We start from the raw sequence: 22,893 nt of genomic DNA on the forward strand, positions 1-22,893 counted from the left end.
TAATTTTTCTTGAGAAGGTGCTCCCTAAGCTGTTTCGTAAATATAAATTATCCCCGGATTTCTTTTCTGCTTTTTTATAGTCCATAAGAGGTAGCCATTGCGTAGGTTTTAGTGTCATCAGTGACCTAATGATAACAACAATTCAATGAGAAAATATGTACATGTATTCTACCCAGAATCTATCCATTTCTGATTTCATGGATCTAAATATTCTTTCTGACATTCTAATTTTTCTCCAAATGATACATATGAAGAAAGCTGATTTATCCTAGCCTACACATACTTTTCCTAATTCAATTCATTTGAATACAATATCAATTAAATAACAGTTCTCTTGTTAATGTACTTATTGTGAAATTAAATTTGTTAAAATAATGGGCTGGGGGTTTAGCTCAGTGGTACAAGGCCCTGCCTGGCAAGTGTGAGATCATGATACCATAGATAAGTAAATAAATAAATTTGTTAAATTAACTGATATTGTATTTGTTTATAATGTAGTTTGATAAAATTGATTTGAGCTGTATCATGTAATTAATATAAATGTTATTTGAATAAGTATATAAATTGTATTGTAATATTTCTTACAGAAATGCCAATTATTTCATATTATTAACACCTGTCTTTGAATCAGGAAACATTGCATTAATTTCTATATTTTCTTTTAAAATATGTGCCTTTGAAGAGGCAGATTTATATTTCCTTCTGAAGATATAAAAGAAAAAAACACATTCATATATATGTTTAGCCATTAAAGGGTTAAGTAATATTTTAGAATGGAAGAACTCCAAGTCATTAAATTTTGGCCTGACCTAGAAAAAATGTTAGCTGTATCTTGCCTAATTTAATAAAAACGTTAAAGTCCTTTGCATGTAGTTCTTGATTTGAAGTTCAACAATATCACCTTTTAACCATAAGAATTGCTTTGGCAGCAATTAATTTTTTACTTGATGCTGTATTATTATCTTTACACAAGTGACTTAGATTTCCATATATAACTGTAATAAAACTAATATATCCTTGCGAATTTGACATATGGCTTCTTGTTAACTTAATGGTATGATTTTCATAATTTTGTATATATGAAATTCCTCCTTTTCCTTGGAAAATAATTTATATTTTTCCCCAAGGGAACTATTTCTAAAGTTGATTTTTTTCAAGATAAATGTTTACTCTGTAATAGAAAGTTATTTGTACTGTTGTAAAACTCATTCTTCTAATATTTTATAATAAAACATTTCACTTTAACATGTTAATTTTTAAAATACTCTTTAATGTTTTTCAAATATAATTTCATGAAAATATTGCAGTACAATTAATACAGACACTGTTTTAGGAGGTAGGAGGACAAAGATAAAGGTGCTACAATGTTTTTCTTCAAGGTATTCACTGGTAGAAGTTCACATAGTTACAATGTGGTGAGATACTATAATAATATGAGCATGTTAAGAGTAGCACGATAGAACAATTTTTAACTTCCACCCCAGATCATTTGTTGACATAAGATCCAAATTCTAGGGTAATCAATTTTTTTGAGAGCCAGTGTAGTACAGATCCACACCATGATGCAGATAAAAGAAATCAAGAGAATGTAACATATCATAACATGATATGTAGCAAATAATGATATATATGTGCCTTCCTACATTAGTATTAACATATGAAAAGGATCTTTACTTGAAATTATACACTAGCTCTTATTATTTGCTTTTCTGTTACATAATGGCTCCTTTTAAAACAAAATTGCGCTTAAACTAGTTAACAGTAGTGCTGTAACAGGTACTAAAACACAGAAGTCATATTTAAATATGTCTCTAAATGTTTAACAGTAGTTTAAGAATATTTCTTTTCTGTTCTTTGATACCACCCTTTACCTGAACTGTTTTATACTTTTTATTGGGTATCTATATTTTATAAGATTCATTTTGGAACTTTCACGGTAAATATGAGATTATAATGGAGAATATAAGTAAATGACCTAATATTACAAAATAACAATAAATGTTTCTATCTTCTGAAACAGTAGGATATTTACTCTTTGAAGCTTTTAAAGGACATCTTTGTTTTCTTATTTGTGATAATGAAACTGAACATAGTTAAACCCATAATTCACTTTTATTTGTAGCTATGCTCTTCCAAAGGCCAAATTTCACTAATTTCTGGTATCAGCCTGAAGGGAGTAATATTAAAGTGTCTTGTCAGCAAAATAGTTTGTTTAGGACTTTTCTCTCTGGTAGTGATAGATATTCACCTGTTAAGATTAGAAACCAGGCTATGTATTTCATTTGGTCTCACTTTCTTGGACAACTATACATGTTTTGTACTTTTCCCCTTAAATTCTGAATCCATTCCTGAAAAATGAGATGTTGTATTTGTGGTCGTTTTCCAGGGAAATAGAAATGTTAGTGCTAAAATATAATGAAGGTCAAGAAAATCTCAGTGAATAGTTTTAGAAATAATTGTTAACATACATAAAACATAGTCTTATTTTCCATTTTACACCTAAAATACATTTTTTGTTTTGCTGTATGGAGCTAGATTGATCAATCCAGAGGTATAGGAACCATATATTGCATCTCTTTCTCTTTAACTCTTTTGCCAGTAATATATTGTTACATAAAATTTTCAGATTTTTATTTTAATTTTCATTGTCTACATATAGATCACCATCTATTATTCTGCAAATTATAAATATGAAAATGAAGACATAAAATCCTGTTTTCTTTGTTTCCAGTGCTTTCCAGTTCCCATTATGCTAAAACAGTATTTACTCCTGTTAGTTTCATGTGTATCTTTATAGACATATATGCAAATATGGATAGTGTACTGCTTTTCAGAAGTCCTCAGCAATTGTGAAATCCATCTAGGTAACTATTATCAGGCTTCTACCCAGAGGGTAAGTAGATGGGCTTGACTTAAGTCCTGATTCTCTTTTTTGAGGAATATAGCTCTCCAGATTCTATATTTTACGGATCTTGGCATCATGTTCTTGAAGAATCTTCCATTTCCATTTACTCCCTTAACTATATAAAGCAAGCTTTGGAGAATACACATCATTGGTGCCTGTGAAGGTTTCTCTGCATTCATCCTGCCAACAGAAAGCTGTAAGCTTAGAAGTCCTTTGTATACTTCATCACAGTTACAATCTCTTTGAAAGTACAGATCTCTCAAAATCTTTTATTCTCTCCCAGTGTGTATGATTTCGGTCAACTGTATGAGTCAAAATTGATTCTTTTGGATATATATATATATATATATATATATATATATATATATATAATTAGTAATCATAAAATATAGACACACACACACATATATATATATATATATATATATATATATATATATATATTCATTTTTCCTTTCCTAAAAATGTAATTTCTTTTTTCTGGTTCAGTTGTTGACTAGTATCTCCACCATAGTTTTAAGTAAGTCTGATGAGAGTGGACTTTTGTCTTGTTACTGATGCTGTTGGTAATGCTTCTAATGTTACCCCCCCCCCATTAAGCACGATGGCAGGCTTTGTGCTGAGCTAGATGTATCCATCCTATAAAGGAATTTGCCCTCTAATTCTCTTATTGAGTATTTTAAATGGTTACTGAATTAGAAAGTCACTATGTTTAGAATAAAATTTTACTGAATTCTATTAAATTATAAAATTACCAGTGGTTTGTCTAATATTAAAAGCTTTTAGGATAGATCACACCTGATCAGGATATTTCCTTTTTTGTGTACTTACATTGTATCTTATCTATGTTTTTTTAGTGTAATATTTTATTTAAGTCTTCTTGATATTCTTAAGCCCTGATCTGAAAGTTGGTGTGTGTGTTGTATACATGTGTGCATGCATATGAGTGCAATCTTCGTGGAACCAAAAGTCATCTTTCTGAACTCATTTTATGGAAAATATTTCAGTAGCTTTAACTTTTACAAGTTTAAAAATATTTTCCTATAACACACAGCTGCAATTACTACTATTAATGTATGGACAAATTTCTTCTTGTATGTAATTTAGTCTTATTTTTTGTGTATCATCTGAAGTCAGTTTCACTAAATTGTATTTTGTTAGAAAATTTCTCATTTTATGTTTTCATATATTTTGCATAATGTTTAGCAAAGTCATGATAACTTATTCTTTTAAATTAACTCTTATTTTCTTTTATGACTTATTTTATGTATTTTATTTGTATTAGTACATTTTTTAAAAATGCTCACTAGCAATAGTTTTCCTTTCAAATAACAGTTGTATAATTTATTAATTCTATCATTTTTCTATTTTTCAGTGAACTACACAATGGTAGTCCTCTTTGTGCATTTATTTATGACATTAACTTTTCTATGCATGTAAGTCCTGTGATGTATCAGTAGTATTTATATAGTTTTCTATGTGTGCCTTATGTATATACTTAGTTGCCTTTAACATTTTTTAACCAAACTTATGTTTCTGTAGGTCTTCATTTTCCCTAAAGACTTTCTTCAAAAATTAAATGAGTAGGATGAAATAACTATGTGAGCTATGAAATTTCCCTTGTTAGTATAATCTTAAATTTGTTTTTAAATTTTAGATCGGTTATTTCAATTCTTAGGATTTATTGGGAAATCAGTTGGTAAGGCATCCCAAGGTCATACTTTTCATAATTAGCAGTATTCTGAGAGAATAGATAACTATGTAACTTTGGACCATTGAGCAACTTTGAGGAAGAATAGATGGTAAACGGCAACATTGAAAGGCTTCTGTGAGAGAAATTTAGGGCTGTTTGCACCTCACCTTACACAGCCCACCATTATCCTTTGTCTGTCCCAGCAAAGTGATTCCTCTGCATTGAATAGTGTCTCTCCAAGTTCTTGTGTTGAGGGCTTTGAGAGTTAAATAGGTTTAGATGGAGTATGAAGGGCTGCATCTACATGAAGGGTTAGTATCCGTATCAGAAAGACAGCATCCTCTATGCTTTTTGTACCTTTCCTTGCTGCATGCTCTTGTTCTCACTGTCTTGAGAAGACACAGCAAGAAAGCAGCAATGTGTAAACACCTCCTAAAAAATAGCATTCACCAAAATCAGGCTCTTTTGGCACTCTGATTTCTAAATTCATCATTCTGAGCTTTTAGAAGTTAAAATGGTTCTTACCATGATAGGAATTAAGAGAGAGGTATTTGAAAAATGGGATTATTTTGCATTTTCTTTAAATATGCATCTGTATTTCAAAAAACACATCAAGCAGCTTAGGTATAAAAATATATAAAAGTAATGAAAATTTCTGAATGTTTTAAAGCATAAATTATTACTTAGTAAGATTAAGTAAATTTTTAGAAATTCATTGTTTCTTTGTGAATAAAGATTAAGAAAGAATTAAAATGTATTAGAAAATTTCACCCTGTCTGAGTGATAACATTTGATATAATTTTAAGGAAGAGAGCTTAATTTGTCCCATGCTTTAAGGGGATTCTTTCCATGAATGGTTAACTTCCAGGTCAAAACATCATAGCGGAAGTCATGGGAGAGCACTTAGTTCCTGATTATCAAAAATCAGAGCAGGCGGACAGTTTTAGGGAGGAAGGTGAAGGACCAGAAGTAGTTGTAAGAGTCACTCCTCCATGACTCATCTAGATACACCCAGAAGCAGCTCCAAAAGCAAGCAAGTGGACATGGTGAAACTTACCCACCACAAACAGTGTATTTTTCCAAATGCAAAATTACAGAGCTGTTTTGTTGTTGTTGTTTTTATTCCTAGGAATTCTCATTTCTTACTTAACATTAAATGCACTTCACAATGGATTGAGTTGGAATGTGAACACCATTAAAAGAGTTTAGTCTGGGTTTAACACCTGTAACTGAAATTTTAGTTCTGTCCCACTAAAGTCATATTACATTCACTAATCAGAGTGACAAATGATAGTTTTTATGCTTTATATCACTATGTTTGCATTACCACTTTTATGAGAGGTTTTACTATCTTCATGTTATAATGAGGAAACTGAGAGGAAGATATGGTAAGTGTCTCTTATGTGTATATCTGCATCTCTAGATTAAGGTAGAGCTAAGATTTAAATTCATCCACATTTTCAATTATTGAATTATGATGCTTTGTGTATGTGATTGATGAACTGTAGTTCTGAGACTTATTCAAATTAAGACTCACAATTTTCTGTTGATGAACACTTCAGTACATTCTTGGGAGATACAAAATATTTTCTTTCACAAAACATTAGAGCTGCCTGTGTTTTGTTCATGTCTTAAGTATGTATATGGTCTACCTATTGAATAATCCAGTTTGGTGTAGTGCCAAAGAAATTCACAGACAGATCAAGGCATAGAGTAGCTTCTTGAGAGGAACAGAACATACTTACAAAAAGTTTAATAAGTATTTGAAACTATTTCCTTATAATATTTATAGTATACTTAGATCAAAGAGTTCATCCATAACTTCAATAATGCCTAAAGGATTTAATTAAATTTAGAATGTTTACTTGATAGGTAATAGCCAGAATTTTCATTCAAATTACCTGCTTCTCCATATTTATCTTTTAATATCTGCAGTTTTGTTTGTCAATATGTTCACAGATATGAATTTGCATGGCCAGCTCTTTGCTATTGCAATTTCTATGCTGTAAATTTGTTCATGGGTCCATTGTGTACATAGAGATTTTAACATTGATGCCTGCTGTGTCTATTGATATATTTCTTGGTAATTCCACATCAGGCAATCACACAATTTACAGACAGTCTGAGAGGAAAGAAACACACATATTACCATCCACAAGAGTCTGAAGTAGCCATGCACTTAGAACCTCCACTAAGGATTTTAGCCTCATCTGTGTTATGTAGAATGATTGTGAAGCACCACAGTGAGAGCTTTAAACAAATCAAAATTACAGCTTTCTTATTCTAAAATATAATTTTTTTCTTTAAGGAATCATTTTGGTATTTGCCTAAGGTTGTTTTCTCCTTCCATTTGAATAGGATGTGAAATTTTCTAAGTCCAAATTAGGTGGTTAGCCAAGCAGTATTCATTAATGTTCAGTCTTTGCTCTCAGATGTGCTGTTTCCATTTCATAGTTCTGCGGAGTGTCTGAACTTCCTTGTATATTCTGGGCCAGGCAGTGTTCAGGTATTCTGATGTTACCTCTGCTCCATCTACTGGAATAATGATTTTTACTATGTACACTCTTTAGTGAAATCATTATTTTTATAATAGATTTTTGAAAAAAACTTTTTTCCAAAGCTTAGTGCCAAAGAGCATTAAAGTTATTTAGTTAAACTGAGAAACCTCCCAGCAGAATTAAGACAAAACTATTAAATTAATCCTATCCAGTTGCACCTAAATATATGCAGACAGTGTGCTCTTTTGTTATGAAGAAATAGAGAACTGTTTTGCAGGGAATGATAAAGTGGTGGATAAGGGGAGAAAAGTAGTTGAATTCTGAAACAAAGCTGGAACACAAAACAGTTCTGTAGTATTTGATTCTGCTCTGATTTTTGATATCAGAGGCACAGTGAGCTAGTTTTCATATATGTCCTGAACACTCATGTGTTTACTTTTTACTATTGCATATGTTCTTTCTGTTTAGAGCCCCCTTCTCAGCCATGCTCACTCCTGTCACATTTTTCAAGATTCTTGACATTTACTTTTATATGTTTTCTGATACACCTTAGCAGGAAATAAAAAGAGCTCTCTTACCTGTGTTCCTATTAGGAACTCCATTCTGTGTCTTTAATTTTATCACAAGATAATTGTTAGTGTGTATATCTTTCTGTCCTTATTAGATTCCAAACTTATTAATGGTCAATATTATTGCTGTTACTTATGATCAACTTTTCTTAGGAGGTGAAGTCTCTATATTTGGAAATCTTTTGACCCAACAAACTGTTTGGATTTAAGTACTCAAATCCAGAGAAGTAAAGGTAAAGCACTTTTTTGTTGTTGTCTTTTTTTGAGACTGGGTCTCGCTGTGCAGTTCAGGCTGGCCTTAAGCTCACTTTGTAGCCCGGGCTGGTCTCGAACTCACAATGATCCTCCTATCTCAGCCTCCTGAATGCTGGGATTACAGGCGTGAGCCACCACGCCTGACTCAAAGCACATATTTTTCTGCATTAAAATAAGTGAGCAGTTTGGGGTAGGTTCTTGAGGTAATCAGAACAAATGTAGAGAGGTTAAGTAAGCCAGTAAGTGAGTCTGAAGCATAACAGTAAAAGAGGCTGGAACATAATTGGAGGGAGGGAGGGTCAACTTGAAGGAGTATCCAGCCAGACTTTGGCCAGTAACCATAACTCAGAGGTGTGTGTGTGTGTGTGTGTGTGTGTGTGTGTGTGTGTGTGTGTGGTGTTATCCTGTACCCAAGGTCGTACCCACTGAACTATACCCTAGCACTTTTTATTTTTTGTTTTGAGATGGGCTCTCAGTAAATCGCCCAGACTCGGTTCAAATTTCCAGTCCTCCTCCCTCACTCTCCTAGACTGCAGGGCTTACTGACCTGTACCACCCCACCTGGTCAGAGGCACTTAGAAGTGTGTGAATGTTTATCTTTCAACTGACTTTTCTACAAAATTTCCTGTTCTAAATCAAAACAATTTAAAATCTATTTTTTGGTGTTGGTATTGCAGTTAAGACATCATACAAGTTATAAGTGAACCCTAAAGCTGAGCTACATCCTCTTGTCTACAAAATAAACTATTTTTCACCAGTGGTTTTAGGAAATGAAAAGAGGTAGTTTAGTTTCCCCCAAAACTGACCTGGGATAACAACAGATAACAGCTATCTGGAGATAGCCTGGCATCTAGTTTACAGAGAAAGACCCAGAAGTAATAGAAAACCTAGGATGTGATCTTGTACTATGAGTGAATGAAAAAAAAAAAAGAATGATATACTGCTAGCAAAGTGTGGGAGAAGTCAGTAAAGTGGTTGGTTCTAACCCAGCTTCCCTTTCCAAAAATTGGAAGTTCTTTAAAATTATCAAGGGAGGTGAAAGTCTTCAGACATACTGCCAATATTATTTGAAGCCGAAGGACACAAATGTCTCTAAATCTCAGTTATCAACTGCTTGCCTCAATACCCACAGCAATTCACAGAAGGAACCAGGAACCTAGCCTCGTTCATTTCTTATAAAAGGAAAAAGCAAAGGTTTCAATTTATATTTTAAAATATTTTCTTTCTCTTTCAATGAAAAGAAAATCTTTCCACAATAAAATGTCATGTGTGATTTTAAGGAGGCAGCATAACGTAAGGACAGACAGTGAGTGTCATCTTTTTGGATTCTTGTGCCAATATTTTCTCACCTTCACTAAATATGTTTAGAATACGTATTGTAATAATGACACACAAAACTACTATAGAAGCAAGGACAGTGTCGATGTTCAGTGATCTGTCTCTTTCCTCCTACCCCTGCATCCTTGGAACAAGAAGTTATCAGCACATCACAGTGAAAAACAAAAAAAGTAGGAGAAAGTGATCTGTAATACTTCAAAGGGTAAATGTTAGTAGATATAGGATGAGTGATTTTTAATGGGAAGCCTCAGTCTTGTGAGATGTTCCTAGTTTTCTAGTTTTGCCTTAAGCTTACCCTTCATGGAGTCTTTCACTTTGTAGTCTGCCACAGAGTAGGAAAAGGAAGCCGGACCAAGAATAGAGGCTCATGCCTTTGTAGTTTCTGCTTAACTATGGAAATGATTCCATATGGTTAAATGACTTAAAGATTGTATAAATGTGTATGTACGGTTAGTCTGTATAAAATAGGGTGGACAGTTTATTTTTATTTCATCAAGAAGTAGCAGATATTTTTTATTGCTGTATCACTAAGTTTAAAAAAAGAAATGTAAGCGTTTTAAAATAAATTTTTTTCTATGGTCCTTATAAAATGCTTATTCCTATAATTTATAACAGCTTTGAGAAAAATATTTATGTGCAAGTAATTATATCAGCAAACGTATCTAGTTATGAATGAGGTAGTTTTATCCACCTATTTTATTCTTTTGGCAGTAGAAAGCAGAAGATTAGTTTCTCCAGAAATTTACAATTAACTAGAAAAGTCTCTTTTGCATGCATGCTAACAAAATTATTTGTTTATTTTGGCAGCTGGAATTGGTCTAGTATTTGCATTATTTTATAATGGCTACACTCAGCAGTGTGTTGTTAATTTGCACTCAAATAGTTTATCTGGAATGAGACAGATATGTTAAATTGTATGTTTTTATATAGGAAAATAAATCATGCATCTATTTCAAAATTTATATGAAAGATCCAAATGTACATTTATTTGTGCAAACTTTTCCTATGCATTCTAAGATAATAAAATAAGAAAATAAAATTCTTATTTTCCACCCAGATTGATTTCAACACAGTATTTTGTGTTGTTAATTGGTAGGGACAGTTGCAAAAATACTCATATTGTATTTTTGTTAGCTCTAGGAAAAGAGGAGAAAGCAAATACACAAGCAGAAATTATATATATTACACATTTTGATAGCCTAAAGGTTTATTAAGGATTAGTTTCCAATTATAATACATTCTTACTTGTAATTCATTGATATGCCAGTCGAAGTTTAGAAGTAGTGTCAGACCAAATATAGTAAACACTTTCTTCCTCTATGTATGAAATTCAGTAATTATAACTTTTATTTAGCTGATACTTTATATTTTATAGAACATTTCACATACATTTTATTTGAACCTCCCTACTGAACCTCCTGTAAAGTCAATAAAGCAGACAGTAACTTTCTTCCCATTTTACCTGCAAGGAATCTGATTCTTTGAAGTGTAAAAGAACAGAAAATAGTGGAAGACTGCAACTGGTACTTGTCTTAGGTACTTTTTACTGGTTGCTGAGACAAAATACCTGATGCCAAAAGCTGGGGAAGGAAAGGTTTGTTTCTTACAGATTTTGGCGGTTTCAGTCCACACTCAGTTGGCCCCAAGGCAGGGTGATGATGGCTGGGCCACAGTTCAGGGCCGCTGCAAACAGCAAGGCCAGAGAGAGAGAGACACACCTTCTTCCTGCCATTAAATCAGATCCTGGCTCCACCCCTATGTGGGTGTAGCACTGACACCATCAATCCAAATACTATATGATGAACCAATCACAGATACATAATGTAAACGCATGAGGCCTGGAGGCCACCAACTTAAACCACGGCAGGACTCACACCTCTTGTTATTCTGAGGCCCTCCCTTTGTTGTATTTTATCTCCAACTTGATGAAGCCACAGCACTGTGAAACATTTCTCTTCCGGTTTGCAAGAAGGACTTCCCATCAAGGAGCTGCATTAGTGATTTTGCAGTGAAATACAAAAAAGTCAGTCAAATTTTCTAACTTAATGGTAAATTTCCTAACCCAGCGAGTTGCAAATAATTTGACTGAATTCATTCATATGGAGAAATTACTACTTTGTTCAACAGGATCCTGAAATAGTTATTATGGAAGTTATAGATAAGTAAGCTGGAGATTTGTTCGGATTTTTTGATTTATTGATGTATTTGTAGGGCAGAATTACACTTCTCACTTGTGATCACTGATAACAGGCAGCCAGGATTTGTCAGGAAAGCAGCTACAAAGTTACATGTGGGTAGGTAGTACTAACAGTTTTAACAATTGAATTTGATTATTTTTCTATGAAATTTTAATGGAATACATCACCCCAATTATGGATTATATTTTAAAAGTTGTTTGATATTTTCTTTATAAAGTTATTTTCACACTAAAGATAGAAAAGCAATAGACAACTTGCAAGTTTTCATAGTACCTGGAAAACAGTAAACTCCTAAAGCCCTAAATGTGGAATAAAATACAGTTTAATGTCATACAGTAGAAAATAGCACACTAAAACATATTATATTACACACACATAAAGATACATTATGTATTGCAAACATGTAAGAAAACAAAAGGGAATAGAGATTAAAGGAGGAGGGAGAGAAAGAAGGAAAATGGGACAAAAAATGAAATTAAAGTGTATTGTTTACATGTACCAATCCTGACATAAATGTAAATATTATGTATTACAAACGTACTAATATAAATATATAATTAAATTCATTTTAATATAAAGCATTTATAGTATTTTAGAAACAAATTTCAAAAGCATAAGTTTCTTATTATGTTTAAGTGTCGTATATATTGAAACATGTCTTGAAAAGAGATTATAAAAGATGCTTTTATAGTTGATTTCTTTATTCAGTGTTACTCTTTGCAAGTATTCTTTCATATTTTAGAAGATTTTACATCTCTGAACTTAAATTTTTCAACATAACTGCCTCATGTATTTTTTAAAACCATATTAAAATTTTCTAGTTTTTTAATTGAAGAAAAGAATATATCTGGGGTAGAGGATTTTTCTGTATATATACTTTCCAATTTATTTGTGTCATATAGCCCTGTTGAAAAGTTTTAAATGACTTCAAGGTCACTTATTATTTATTAGCTGTCACTTAAAAGACTTCTAATATTTAATGTGTAGTAATTAGAAAATAAATCATCTTTAATGGCTGTGAAAAAAGAGAAACTATTGGGACATATTTTTCAAAGAAAAGATTAGTAATGAATGAGGGTGAAAAAACACCCTCATGCTTTTTTTTTCTTTTCTTCTTTATAAAGTGTCATGAATGCCAGAGGGGAAAATAAATTTGAAATAGAGAGAAGAGTCACATAGTTGAAAATTTTTTAAATTCCCCCTTTCAGTCCTTCAAAATGAAATGCCTGTTTGAAAAAGACTAGGGGTTAAGTGAATTTTTTTCCTTTTGTATTGAACAAATGTTTAAATTCTGAGAGAGATCACTGTTATAATACTGCCAGGTTCCAGAATCATTTTTCTGTCATTTAAATTGTGAAGTGATTATTCAGGCTACTCTAAATTTTATGGATAGATTATTGCCACTTGTCTTTATTGGCAAGGTGATCTGATGAAGTTCAGTATAAGCTTCTTATATGAAAAAAATCGGACAGTTATCTCTTATTTTTCCTTTCTAAAGATACCAGGAAATATATAAGTAATAGATGATCTTAAGTTATTTGGAGATATTTACTACAAATAAGAGATCAAAAACAATGCTTTTATGTTATATTGACTTACGGTTTTAAAGTAAGGCATGGGGTGACCTCAATTCTGTTTGTCTGTCTGAACTTTTGAGCAAAATTTCTAAAGCGTGGCAAGTACACTTGAAATACATATTATTTAAATGTGCAATTCAGGAATTGCTCACAGAGGTGCCTACTAGTTAGTCATTTATTGATGTAATTAACTGGATATAATAGTAATTTTGAGCAAAGGAATGACATTTCAGTCACTTAGAAGACAGTCACTTAGAATAAGAAATCATCATCTGCACCAAAATATTGCTATTTAGTGAAATATGAAAATTTAGGGACATTTGGGCTCCTTCCATCTGGTTCAGACTTTGGGCACAGTTGCTTTGAAGAAATGTGGGTCCTTTTTATGCTGCTTCTTAAATCATAAAAATCATATTAACTTACAGTCTTTTGACTCTTAAATTTCCCTTTTCACAAATAAAAACTTATAAGGTATAATGGCAAAAATTAAATAAATCAAATAAGACATAAAACAATAGTATTAACAGCTGCCATTTACTGAACTGTTTATGAAGTGCCAATTAGTCCACTAAATTCTTCAAATGCATTATATCTGCAAAGCTTTAATAAGGTACCAGTTTTTTCTCAGCTTACAGATTAATACAGTGTGGTTTAAAGGTACCAAAATGGCTCCAGATAACTCAATAATAGAAATGAACTCTAATTTAATTTTGACCAATCCCAAAGCTCAGATAGTTTTTAAAAAAACCTGTTACTATGTTGCTATCTAAAATAGAATTTGATTTTTAAAACAGTTGATTATTTAAATTAGCTCCTTATCCTTTTACCTAGGCTAGTATTAGGTCAATGCTAACTACTTAGGGAAAGGAAGAAGTGGAAAGAAATACTTCAAATTTCAAGGGGCGGTAAGTCAGACTTGGATCCTATAATAGGCAACATTTTTCAGGATGTTAAGGCATTGCCCCAGGGACCTTAGGCAATTCTGTAGCATTATCTCATTGAAAACTGAAATTTATTATTTAAAAATTCATAATGAGATATTCATGTGATATAAATTATAATTCATGCAATATAAACTATAAATCTAATATTTGTGATAACAGTGCCATTCAAAAATCTTAGTCATTTTGGCTTAAAAAATACTATAGAAGTTCTTTAAAAGATACTTTGTTATTTATCTTATAGTATTTAAATCTTCTTGATCTAGGAGGTTGAGTCAAAATATTGTGAGTTGTGAAGAATATTCCCAATTTCAGGGGAGATTAAACAGTGAACAATTATTTTGTTCCTAGTTCTGCTTCAAATATTTGAATTCACGTTTGAACCTACTGTGAACTAACATTAAAATACTGGAATAAATTTTTTATTATATTAAATGTTCAGCTGTTCAGCACTGATCTATGGATTTGACAGTACTGAAAATATTTTTGAATTTAAATTTCTAATTCTGTCTGGAGGGATATAGGAATGTAATATTTAATTCAATGAAAATCTTAGGATTTTATGCAGTGAAACAGATTATTAAGAAGAAAAATATTGAAAGTAGCATTTATCATGAACTCATTCTTTAACTGTAGCAGAGAAAGTTCAGTTAGTTTGCAAAGTATCCAGTATTAATGGGTTAGAACATGAAAAATATTCATTAAAATGATAGAAATTGATAAAAGGTATAGGGTGAAAATAATTTGAAATTGAATTTTTAAAGGTCAATGCTTTTTTTTATCCTGCTTAGAAAACTAAAGCAAACAAATAAAAACATTAAAATAGTTGTAGATCCATATTCTAGAGATATTTGGGAACTACAGTTAACTAATCAGTCCTTCACTTTTCCTTATGAGGGAAGTGAGGAAGTTGAGGATGAGAAAGAAGAGGTAGGAAACAGTCTTGAAGAAGGGTTGACCTTGAAATCTTTAATTCCAATGTGTTCTTTGAAAGGTTTCATAAAAACACAAAGGAGATTACTTCCAGAGCCAGGACTATCTACCTACTAGCCATTTCTGTCTACTATTTACTACTTTTATCAATGCTTAAATTAAATACCTTTATTTACTTACCAGACCCTAAAATAGAATTAACAAATGATAATTATTCAGAGTACATGTGTCAGTTACTGATTTTTCACTCAGTTCAGTTTTAAACTAGGCAGATTTTGTTTAACAGGTGTACACTTCTTTTTTATGAAATTTAGAAAAAGAAAGCACACCACACTGCTGTTTAGTTAGGTTGTTAAATCTCAAAGCTAAATTTATAGATACATTGATCATTAATAAAGTTGGTTACAAGTAGAAGAGTAAAATCAATGATTAAACAAAAGTACAAGTAACAGACTTCTAGTGTAATCTTGTGACTAGGAACATCAATGACAAATTTGTTTGCCTGCAGATAGATAATCTGAAGCAAATAGAGACAAAATTTTTATGAGGGACTTGGAAATTATGTATGTACAAATAACCTCCTACCTGTCTTTGTTTTTTCCTGTTTCTTTGACGGCATGAAAATAAAACAAAGAAGAATTTAATGGCCAGGAAAATTAAACCCAACAAGTGATTTAATTTGGAGTGAATAGAATACATACACACCCGGACCATGGTCATTCATGAACCTAGCAAATCCACTAAATAATATTAGATACTACATCAAATGAAAAGGTTATTTAAGTAGTTTCAGAAAGAAATGTTTTTGTGAGGTTCTTGCATTTAGAGTCCCGTGTAAATCCAGTAAGGACAAGCCTCCTTATCAGCACAGAAAGAAAATGCTCATATTTATCTTTTGAGGATCACATTAGGAGCAATTACCCTTCTGATCATACCCTTACCTTCCTCTCCACAATTGTCCTCAATTCCCTGCAGGAGTCTGTGTTATCAGACCATTACCTGTGGTTCTGAGATTTTCAGAAAATTTATATTTTAATATAGGTGCTGAAAACCTGGAGGAGTAGTGAACAGAACACCAAACATATTTATATTTTTCTGTGTTGACTGTAATGTTGCTTAAATTTAAGATCCTTCATAGTAAATCTTTGTTATTTATTTTCTAATACAGAATTTAGAGCAATTTTTAAGATAACAGATTTTTACATTATTCAATAAATGTGATTTCTTTTTGCAAAATGATACCATGGAAAATTGCTTGCAATTGTTTTCTAACACTTGAATTTTCATACCATACAACACCTGCCTGATGAAAAGAATATGATATTCTCATCTAATAGTTTGACAGTGAAAGAAGTAATGAAAAGAGGAAAATAAAAGCTACCTAGTACTGTACAGCAGACCATTAGTAAGTTACTATTGCTTCTTGCATGACACTCATACTCAGAAATCTCAGAAAAGAAAACTTGCTTTCACTTTGGGTCTGTCTCAGGATCATATGAGATAAATAGCTCAGTATAGTTTTAAAGTTTTGGGTATTGTTATGGAATAAAAACTGGTGATCAACTTAACACCAGCTGGATTACATCAGCGTGGTGCTGAGCATAGATATTCCACTTGAAGAAAGTTGCTAGCATAAATAGAGATGTGGAGAAGGAGAAGAGATGCGTTGAGGCATTGTGGCATTGTGGGTTCTCCTACAAGTTGCTGTTTGAGCCGCAGATTCTCTTAAAGAAGCTTTGGTCCTCACATTGAGCATTGCTTCCTGGGTCCAGAGGGGAAGATGTTGCTGCTTGATATCCAGGATGAATTTGTCATGCTGGCTTCCTGGCATGTACTTGACTGTGCTTATCGTCAGAGGAGCTCGGAACCTCCATGTCACTGAGGATGGCTGTGGTACTTTTCAGGGCAGCTTGGGTCTTTATTATGAGCATGACTTCTCAGCTCCGGCGTAGAACCCTCAATCTACTAACCCAACTCTTTCACCCCGCTGGCTTGGACTTTCTGGCTTCCACCACTGATCTTTGGGCCTTCGCAACATGGATCCATAAAAGAAACTGGCGTGAGTCCTTCTTGTGGGCTCTAAACCTTCCAGTTGGACCCGTGGGAGGCATTGTCATGAACTCTGGGTCTTCAGCTGTACTCATACAGTACATTGCTGTGGGATTCAGGCCCTTGACTAAATATTCTGTGCCTTTGGTGTGGCAGATAGATTTCCTGCATTTTCGTGTGTTAACTCTGGGTGACCATCATAAAATATTATAAACTCCATGTCCTGATTCTAATTTTTTTTCCGCACAACCCCTGACTACAATAGATATTTTGTCCACAAACGCTGCAGCTACGAGGGCATTTCAGAAGCAGCAATGGAGGAAAAGATCTGTTACCCCGAGAAATGCATCTTCCTGCATCTCTTTTTTTTTAACCTAATTCTTATATCATTAAAGCTTAACTTCACTTATAATGGTGTGTTATATGTATGTGGTTGATTTTGCTTTTCAGAAAATGGCTACGCTGTTATCCTTTGATGTGATTTTTGGCCTATGAGGCATTAGGATTATGAGATGGCCTTTTACACACAGTTATTTTAATGTATCATTATGGCTGCTAGCCCTGTTAGACTTTGTTCTCACTGGATCCTTGAGGATCATTGCTTTATTCAGTTCATTGCCTAGACCAGTAATAGAAAACCTTTCAGAACTTTCAGTGATACCAACAGCCCATGTGGCACATAGATTCACTACGACAGTCTTAGATTCTCATGACTCTCATTAATGAATTAAATAATTGGGGTAGGGAAAGTTATCTGGTGCGTACAATTGTATTAACAAGCAAAGCTATGAATTTAGTATTTATTTAGGCAACATTAAAGGATGCCTGCTACAAAATACTCTTTAAAAGGACCTAGACAATTACTAGCTTTTATTTTATTGTTATGATTTATTTCTATTATTATTTGTATTTAAATGCCAGCTGGATCTTCTCTCAGATCTAGATTTAAAGCCTTTCTTTTACATCATTTATTTAACAAATATTTATTGAGTGCCTAGCTTGGAATGGGCATTGTTCAAAGTACTTGGCCCACATCAGGGAACAAAACTGAAAAAAAATATCTTTGGAAACTTACATTTTAACAGGACAGCATAAAATAAAATGTGGACAATTGAGCACACTGAAATGTTTTTACTCTCTGCGGGCCTTTGGCAGAACCTTTATGGACAGCTTTGCATTTTGTTCATGACACAACTCCTGAGAGAGCCACTAACCTTTATTCACCTGAATGCTGCTCTCTCTAGAGCTGTGTAGTGCAAAACCTCTGCAGCCTGAGTGCAGGCCTTCGCTGGCAACTTCATGCAGGTCAGGTTTAAGCAAAGACAATGACTTTTGACTGACTTCTACCTAGCTCTTGGATAGGTCAGGTACTGAGTTCAAAACTTGATAAAAAATAAAAGATAATTCAGAACTTACTACTTGCTCTTCATGGAACAGTTGACTATCATTACCACAGGCAATTGATTTAATAACAAGTGATAGAGAAACCATCAACTTTTCCACATTTTCCTGTGTCATTTTGGGAAACATGGTCAAGCTCTTAGCCAGACTAATTTTCGTATCTAGCATGAGGTTAGTCCAGTAAAATTTTATCAATCTTCTTTCACAACCAATGGATTATCTAAAAATGCATCATGATGACCATTAATTATAAAAGTCACCTTTTTCTGCTAATATTCAAATTCTGAATCAAATTTCTTATTGCTTATCATGTATCAATGTGCTACAGTGCCCAACTTTTAAATGTTGTGAGACAGACTCTCATCAGTCACAAGCCACTGATGTAATAATATTCAGTGGAAGGTTATGTTCTGCCCAGAATATACCAGAAGAATTGACCAGGATGGTCTGGCGGCAGCTTACCTCATTTATTCACTGACATGTGATGACATAAATATTCAGATGTGTAGACTTTTCCTTGGAGCGTTAATTTCTATTTTTGCTTTTTCAATTATCCAAAAATAGATTATGAAAAATGTATAGACTCAGAAAAATTGTTCAAGCATTTCTTATATTTTTATATTTCTATGAAGCAGGAAGATTTTCCAGTGATAGTAAAATACAAAAATTTTGGTTCTGGTCAAAATTTAAAAGTTCTTGGCTACAATCTCAAACAACAAATAGAGAAGCTGCCAATAGAAATTTAGAAGTAAAGAGGCCTATTAAAAACTATCTATTGCACTGGGGCTGGGGATTTAGCTCAGTGGCATAAGCGCCTGCCTTGCAAACAGGCAGTTGTGAGTTTGATCCCGGTACCGATAAAAAGACAAAAAAAAAAAAAAAAGAAAGAAAGAAAAACTATCTATTGCGCTTACCATATCTATAGTACATTGAACCAAATGTGTTTCAGAATTCTATTTTGCATTTTTAATTTTTGAATTAAAATACCCAATTGTTCATCTATATAAATATTACAAAATTCAGAAAACTCCAAGTCTGAAGCACGCTTGACCCAAGCAAGGGGTCAAGGGGCACTCAACTGTATTACCTCATTGTAGTCTATTTTGATGCAGGTTAACTAACCTAGGGAAAACAATTGCCTAAACAAGTTGGCATTGGTGGGAGAAGGATGTTGCAGAGCACGTAGTTAACCTTTCTGGTAAGTTACTGTTTATTTACTTAGTAGCAGTAAGTTCAGTGTGACTCCTTTCAAACTGGAGGATGATAGATGACTTTCTAGAGGCAGTATTTTTGTTGGCAGGACCTTGAGTATGGCAATCAGATAACTTATGTTGTAAATAATCTTAGTTAGATAATATGATAAATATATAATGTGGCCTTTAACTGGAAGGTAGTACAAATTAGTGGTTAAGAAAATGAAGTTTGGTTGGAAGCTATGTGGTGTCTAGAAGGGAAATAAGGAACCAAATTGTCCTTCCCTGTGAGCTATCTGCAGCCCTGTAGGGCCTGGGAAGAGAATCAAGAAGCCAATTCATCCCTCCTGTTAGCCAATGGCAGCCATATGGAGCTCAAGAGGAGAAACAAAAAGCCAATTTGGTCTTCTAGTGAGCCACAAGAACTTTCCTCCAACCCCATAAGCATCTGGCTGATTTGGAGGAACACAAGATGAGTTGATAGCAGTGGAAGTACAAACACAAAGTTATGCTTGTGTTGTTTTACTTTGTAGGCCTAAACCAGCAGTATGATCATCTATTAAGGATAACAATATGCAATATGGCAGCTATGAGGATTTCCTTCTGTCTTGTTTTTGAAATCCAGTATTGTTCTCACTGTTTTGTTTTGTTCTATTTTATTGTTTTGTTTTACTCAATGTTCTGTTTTGATTGGTTTTATTCTGTTCTGTTTAAATGTCTGATGGTATGGGAAGCAATTTTGAAGATTACGAGAGGCATTATGGTAGTCATTGTTTTCTTATTGTCCTTTTGGAAGTCCTCTGTTACTTTCACTGTTTTGTTTTGTTTGGCATTATTCTGTTTTATTTTGTTTGGTTTTATTCTCCTTAAAACAAACTTTAAAGAAAATAAGGAAATGAATTTTTGCCAGGCATGGTGGTGCACACCTATAATCCCAGCACTCCAGAGACTGAGGCAGGAGAATTGTTGCAAGTTCCAGACCAGTCTGTATTACAAAGTGAGCTCAAGACTAGCTTGAACTGAATAGCAAGATGCTATATCAGAAAAGACAAAGAAAGAGAGAGACAAAGAAAGTGAAAGAGAGAGAGAGAGAGAGAGAGAGAGAAACAGAAAGACAGAGAGAGAGAAAGACAATTTTTGCATGGGATGGAACCATTATTAGCTCTGTTGGTTATCCCTAATGATATTCGGCATTTAACATTACCCCTAAGCCAATTTCTTTAATTAATGAAATGGAAATTCTAACACTTCATCTAGGAATGTCAGATAATATAGGGCATTTCTCTTGGACTATATCTAAATTAAATGTTCAATCAATTGTTGCTATTATCATTATTTTATAATTTTAAGATACAGTGAGTGAGTTTTAAAAATAATTCTGTTTTTCTTATAGAACAAACTAAGGAGATGATCACATTTCTTTTTTTTTTTTTTTGAGACAAGAATAACCACAGAATATGGTGAATAGTTTGAAAACTTTCATAAGTCAGCCAAAGAGGATTTGGTTTCTTTGTATTGTTTGTTTGCTGGAAACTTTTAGTTTATTATCATCTGATTAAAATTTTTAGTCTTTGGTTATAATATTTTTATTTTTATTTATAATTTTTGCGTATAATTTTTCAAACAATCTTTTGTACTTTAAATTAAATTTAAGTAGTATTTTATTAGATAATGTGTTTTTAAATTAATTAGTTTCTCTTATAGGTTATTTCTCTTATTTATTTTAAGGTTGAATGGCTAAATTTCATTTATTTTATCTTTATTTTAAAATGAAGGAAACTAAAGATATGAAATAACATCTAGCTGCTCTTTGAACCTTGAATATGAAAGAAAATGTTTCCATTTTAATTTTTAAACATATTTTATATTTTTCAGTGACTTTATTGCTTGCTTATCATAGTTTTATTGCTACTGGTATTAATACTTGTTAAAAACTATTTTTAAAATAATTATGCTTCTTGCAGGAAATGTAGCCTGTAAAATTGTTGTCCAGATAGAGCTTTTTTCTTTTTTGTTTGTTTGTTTTTCATTTAATTAGCCTAAATCTGAGGCATGTGTTAGCATATTGGTGAAAGATATTCCTGTTTGATTTGTTTGAATGATGGCACAAGTCCAGTTATTTATGTAAATTGCTTTTTATAAAATAAGTACATTGTTGGCATATGCATCTATTTTTCTTAATATTCCAAACATTTTACATTGAGTAAACTTTTGGGCTTATCAAGGACCAAAAGAAGAGTATTATTGAAATCTGAACTGTGCTTCCTTCAGAAGCGTATATACTAAAATATTACGTTTTGTACTATCCTTATTTTACCTTTTATTTTTTCCTTGTATACTTTATAATGTGATTTGTACTCCATCATGAATAATTAACAAAGAAAATCACAGAAAACAAATTTCATGAATTTCTATATTTTCACTTTTGTTAGTAATGTGTATATTTTTTCTTCTGAGAGGCCTTCATTTCATCCTTTGAAAACATGTACATTTTTACTATGATCTCTTATTTTTAATTTATTCTAATTTATGTCTTTAAAATATTTTATAGGTTTTTTTTATTGTTTTGTTTTGTTTTGTTTTTTTTGGTACTGGGGATCTTGTACTTTATAAGCAAGTGCTTAGTCCACTGAGCTAAATCCCTGGCTAAAATACTTTTAAATGGTATAGTTATGTTACATTTTTTTTGCCTGAACTCTGTCTATTGTCTTTTACAACAAGAGTTAAAAATTTATTGTCTTCCAAGTTACCAAATTTCAGGTTATATAGGCCTACATAGTTTTGCATAACTCATTTGTATGATTTTCTATAAATGTTGCAATATGAACTACTAGATGCCTATCTTCAGAAAGTGTATATCAATGATAAAATTAGATATAAACATATATAAATGGAAGGAACTTTTAAAAAATTTTTTACCTGAAAATTTAGCAAAACAGCTCCTATAGATACACAAACACATATGCCATATTTGTGTATGAAGAAAACAGTGTATTACATACTAGCTTGTTTCTGGGGACTATTACTACTGTGAGTTAAAAACCAAAGGAATGCAAAATTGGTAGTAGACTTTATCTGTATTCATACTATCTGCCAATCTGAAGATATTAAATTGGTGAAAAAATAGTACTTTGGGGATCTGAAGGTCTAAAATTTAATTATTTGGGCGATTCTGTTCCTTCTCATTTGTGAAATGGTATTTTATAGATTAACTGAACAGAGCTATTCATGATAAAGCAATTTTAAATTTAGTAAGTTGCAGTATTAAAATATGTTATACTAAGATATATTTTTAATTTAATTTTTAAAACATAATTATAATTATTTGCTCATGTAGTTTTAA

General features: G+C 32.4%; 1 protein-coding gene across 11 annotated transcripts in view; it reads left to right on the forward strand.

The window, feature by feature from the left end:
- Window positions 1–22,893, forward strand: part of Naaladl2 (N-acetylated alpha-linked acidic dipeptidase like 2) — a 1,233,816-nt gene that overhangs the window by 291,344 nt on the left and 919,579 nt on the right. The window contains exon 4 of one of the 11 annotated variants that reach the window (XM_063229035.1): window positions 19,470–19,555. The exons of the other annotated variants lie outside the window; for them this stretch is intronic. The gene's annotated coding sequence lies outside the window, so the exon portion shown is untranslated. The remainder of the gene's footprint in view (window positions 1–19,469; window positions 19,556–22,893) is intronic. 11 annotated transcript variants of the gene reach the window in all.

The sequence above is a fragment of the Cavia porcellus genome, unplaced genomic scaffold, assembly GCF_034190915.1.
Source record: "Cavia porcellus strain 051 isolate PalLab524CR breed Dunkin Hartley unplaced genomic scaffold, mCavPor4.1 scaffold_17, whole genome shotgun sequence".
NCBI lineage: Eukaryota > Metazoa > Chordata > Mammalia > Rodentia > Caviidae > Cavia > Cavia porcellus.